The 5,033-nt window shown below is 39.6% G+C and overlaps 1 protein-coding gene across 1 annotated transcript in view; it reads right to left on the reverse strand.

Moving 5' to 3' along the window:
- The window catches only part of RANBP17 (RAN binding protein 17), a 417,598-nt gene that overhangs the window by 398,110 nt on the left and 14,455 nt on the right, over positions 1–5,033 (reverse strand). The gene's annotated exons all lie outside the window — the stretch shown is intronic.

Genomic DNA, 5,033 nt, shown 5'->3' on the forward strand with positions numbered 1-5,033 from the left:
ATAACCTGTATTTTCATTATCATTTTGTTCTAAAAATTTGGTAATTTCCTTGATTTTTTCTTGATCAATTTTCTTGATCTCGTCTCTATCATTCAGCATAAGGTTATTTAGCTTCCACGTTTTTGTATGAGTCTGTAGATTACTATTGTTACTGAGTTCAACTTTTATTCCATGATGGTCTGAGAAGGTGCAAGGAATAATTTCTATTCTTTTAAATTTGCTGAGGTTAGACTTGTGGGCTAAGACGTAGTCGATTTTGGAGTATGTTCCATGGGCTGATGAGAAAAATGTGTATTCAGTTTTGTTAGGATGAAATGTTCTGTAGATGTCCATTAAATCCAAATGCTGAATGGTTAAGTTTAAATCTAAAATTTCTTTGCTAAGCTTCTTGTTGGAGGATCTACCCAACAATGCCAAAGGAGTATTAAAATCTCCGTCTATGATGGAGCTGGGAGAAATCAAGTTGCTCGTGCCTATTTGAGTATCTCTTATAAATTGAGGTGAATTCTGGTTGGGTGCATAAATATTGATAATTGAAATCTCATCATATTGAGTATTAACCTTAACAAATATAAGGTGACCATCCTTATCCTTGCTTACTTTTGTTGGTTTAAAGCCTATTGTATCTGCAAATAAAACTGCAACACCTGCTTCTCTCTGCTTTCCATTTGCCTGGAATATAGATGACCACCCCTTCACCCTGAGTCTATATTTGTATTTTAAGGTAAGATGAGATTCTTGTATGCAGCAAATATTTGGCCTGAGTTTTTGTATCCCGTCAGCCAATCTGTGCCTCTTTAGAGGACAATTTAAGCCATTCACATTGACTGAGTATATTGATAAGCCTATTACAATTTTGGGTATCGAGTTTTTTGAAAGTCCAGTGGACATGTTTAATCCTTCCACTGTGGAAGTTGGAATTTGATCAAAATATTCTGTGTCAGTTTACTTATATGGTGGAGGATTGTGCTGGTCATTATGGAGGATAGGGCTGAGAATATCCTGGAGGGGTGGTTTAGTTATGGCAAATTTCTTCAACATGTGATGTCATTAAAGTATTTAATTTCTCCATCATAAATGAAACTCAGTTTAGGTGGAAACAGGATCCTGGGTTGAAATTTATTTTGTTTCAGGAGATTAAAAGTCAATGAACCCTCTTCTAGCCTGAAGGGTTTCAGCAGAGAGATCTGTAGTCATTCTAATATTCTTCCCCTTGAAGGTTATGGTTTTCTTATATCTAGCTGCTTTCAGAATTTTCTCTTTCATATTAATTTTGGTGAAGTTAATTATGATGTGCCTGGGGGATGTCTTGTTCAGGCTGAGTCATGCTGGGGTTCTGAAACTGTCTGCTATCTGAATTTCAGAATCTCTTGGGATGTCTGCAAAGTTCTCTTTCAAAATTTCATTAAGAGCCACCTCTGTGCTTTGTGAAGCAACTTTGTCACCTTCAGGGATTCCCATAAGCCGAATATTAGTTTCCTTCGAATTATACCAGAGCTCTTTAAGAGAGTGATCCCTTTTTGTTCTCCATTTCTCTTCATCTTTGAGCCCTTGGGTACATTCAAAGCTTTGTCTTCAATGTCAGAGAACCTTTCTTCTGCCTGCTCCATTCTGTTACCAAGGGATTCTACTGTATTTTTCAGATCTTTGAGGACTGCAACCTCTTACCTCAGCATGTCAAAATCTTTGGTCATTTTATCTTTGAAATCATTGAATTCTTGAGATAGCTTTTGAATAATTTGAAATTATAATTCTCTCCTTTCCTCCATTCTGTTAATCGTATTTGCTATCCAGATTCTGAACTCGATTTCTGACATCTCAGCCATCTGTTTATGGATGAGATCTTCAATTGCCTCTGCCCCATCCTTCCTTGGAGGAGTTGATCTACTTTGGTTATTCACGTTACTAGAGTTTTTCTGCCGATTCCGCCCCATGCTGAATTTGCTCTGTTTGAAGACCGTCCCAAAACTGTTCTGCCAGTGGCTGCCACCTGAGAAGATGCCAGCTTCCTGTGGTTGCCCAGAGAGATAGGGCATGTCTGTCCAGAAAAGTCTCAGGGGTGTGAGCCTTATTGTTCTATGCTGCTGTGGCTGCTTCTCTTCACCTCAGGGTACTGCCACTCCAGTGTAGTTCCCTCTCAAGTGACAGTCCTCTCGCAGTTCTCCGGCACCAGGCCTGGGGTGCGGGGAACGCGCAGCTCGATCAGTTCTCAGGGCACCCCACGAGGGTGCCTGGCGCCAGCAGCAGTGCAGGACATGCACGGCTCAAGCAGTTCTCTGATTGCAGAGCCATGACGGGGCACGTGGTCCCACAGGGGTGGGGGGATGCTGCTCTTGGACCTCCTCTGTCTCTGCAGACAAGGAGGGGAAGGGTGGACTGGAAATTCAAAAAGGCAGTGAAAACAATAGGTCAATTTTTCTGCCTGGTGAGAGGGTGTTCAGAGTCTCAGCAGGGTCCCTCTAGGGGAACAGACCCCCCTTCCTATAGCTCTCACATGTGGGGTGAGATAATAGGTCCTCAGTTCACGGCTCGCCTGCAGGAAACTTACAGGAGCAGACAAAAGCTATGACACTGCAGCACTCTAGCTTAGGTAACAGAGTAAGACCCTGTCTCAATTAAAAAAAAAAAAAGCCATGAAAAGACATGGAAGAATTTTAAATGCATTATTACTAAGTGAAAGGCAGCCATCTGAAAAGGCTACATCCTGTATGATTTCAACTATATGTAAGTTTGGAAAAGGCAAAACTAAGGAGATAGTAAAAAGATCAGGGTGGGGGGAGGCTAGGGTGAATAAGCAGAGCACAGAGGATTTTTAAGACAGTGATACTATTCCGTACAATACTGTAATGGTAGATACATATCAGTATACTTTGTCAAAACCCACAGAATATACAACACCAAGAGTGAGCCCTAATATAAATTACAGGGCTAATGGTAGCAAGTCAAAGTAGATTCAACATTTCAAACAAATGTGCCACTCTGGTGCAAGATGTTGATAGTGAACTAGCTGTGCATGCATAGAACGTATATGGAGATGCTCTGTATTTTCTGCTCAATTTTGCTATAAACCCAAAACTGCTCTAAAAAATAAATTCTGCTAAAAATTTGTGTGTGTAAAAGTAAAATAAATAAAATCACAAGTTTTATGACTTAGGTTTATATATTTAAACCCTTGTTTTTAAACTGTAAATTTCTCTCATTTACTTTCTTAAGCATACAAGTTCAAGAGTGCAGAGACAAATTTTTCTAGGTTTTCTACAGAGCCTAAGGCTCAGGATGCCTAGAAAAATAATAGTCAAATATTTTAGGTCATTAATCATGAAATATACAATTTCCAACCAAAAGTTTAGTTTGTTATACCTCAGACAAGAAGCAATACAATTAATCAAAGTATGTGCCTATCAACAGTTCTGCCATTTTAAAAGTAGCTTGTTTATGCCAGCCACGAAGAAGCCTAGAGAGTGAGCAGGAATGAAATCAAGAAAGGTGTTTTCCACAGCTTGCTGAGAATTGAATTTTTTTTCTGGAAAAAGTGTTCCAAAGCCTGGAAGAAGTGGTAGTCAGTTGGTGAAAAGTCTGGGGGATGCAGTGGATAACACAGTTTCCAAGTCCAGCCTGTGTAGCTTGAGCAGTGATGCTTGTGTGACATGTGGTCAAGCACTGTCTTGCAAGAGAATTTACCTGTCCCTACCAACCAAACCCTACTGACCAATCTTTGCTGCTTAATTGTAAGCATCCTCATCATTTTGTCCAACTGGTTGCAGCAGACATCTGCTATAATTGACTGACCAGGTTTCATTAAGCTATAGTGGATATGGCTCGGCGCCTATAGCTCAACCGGCTAAGGCGCCAGCCACGTACACCTAAGGTGGCGGGTTCGAATCCCCGGCCCGGACCCGCCAAACAACAATGATGGCTGCAACCAAAAAATAGCCGAGCGTTGTGGCAGGCGCCTGTGGTCCCAGCTACTTGGGAGGCGGAGGCAGGAGACTCGCTTGAGCCCAGGAGTTGGAGGTTGCTGTGAGCTGTAATGCCACGGCACTCTGCCCAGGGGGACAGCTTGAGGCTCTGTCTCAAAAAAATAAAAAAAATAAAAAAATAAAGCTATAGTGGATAATACCAGTGCTAGACCACCAAACAGACACCATTAGCTTTTTTTGAGAAATATTTGGTTGGAGGCTATGTTTCAGCATTTCACACTTATCCAACTGTGCCCAACACTTGCTATTGTCAAAAGGAATTCATTTTTCATCACACATAATACAGTAGAAATTGTTTGCCTTTATGCCATGACAGCAAAGAAAGTCAAGCTTCAAGAGAATTTCTCTCTGACATGGGCTTAATTCATGCAGAACCCATCTATCCAGCTTCTCTGCACCTTGCCAATTTGTTTCAAATAGTCCGATATTGTTGCAATAGTAATGGCAAATCTTGCTGCTAATTTACATGTAGTCCAGATGAATTTTTCCACTACAGCTTTCAGCTTATCATTATCCACCTTGGTCTTACGCTGCCCGCATGGCTCATTTTCAAGATTAATATCACCAGAACAGAACTTCTCAAACTATCCATACTGTGCATTCATTAGCTACATCCTTCCCAAATATTTTGTTGATATTCTGAGCTATCTACACTCCATGACAGGACTCATATTTGAAAGTAACATGATTTTTTTACTTATCCATGGTTTCGTAAAAATTTGAAGCCGTAAAAAAAATTTGAAGGCTAATCATAAGCCAAAGTGTGTGTATAAAAGGAGGATGTACCTTCACAATAAAAATAAGTGTCAAATACCTTATCAATATCAACTATGAAACTTAGTACTTAAGGCAACTGGATATTTCATATTTAATAACCTAATAACATTATCATTGTGTGATTTTAATCACTGAAACTTCACCTTAAAGATCTATCACATATAATGTATTCTCATTTTTTTGAGACAGAAATATAAATCTAACATTAACCTTGAGGCTAAAAAGCAGAAATGAGTAGTTAACAATCTTTCTTTCTCTTTTTTTTTTTTTTTTTTT

This window comes from Otolemur garnettii, unplaced genomic scaffold (assembly GCF_000181295.1).
Source record: "Otolemur garnettii isolate 467f Iridium unplaced genomic scaffold, OtoGar3 scaffold00003, whole genome shotgun sequence".
NCBI lineage: Eukaryota > Metazoa > Chordata > Mammalia > Primates > Galagidae > Otolemur > Otolemur garnettii.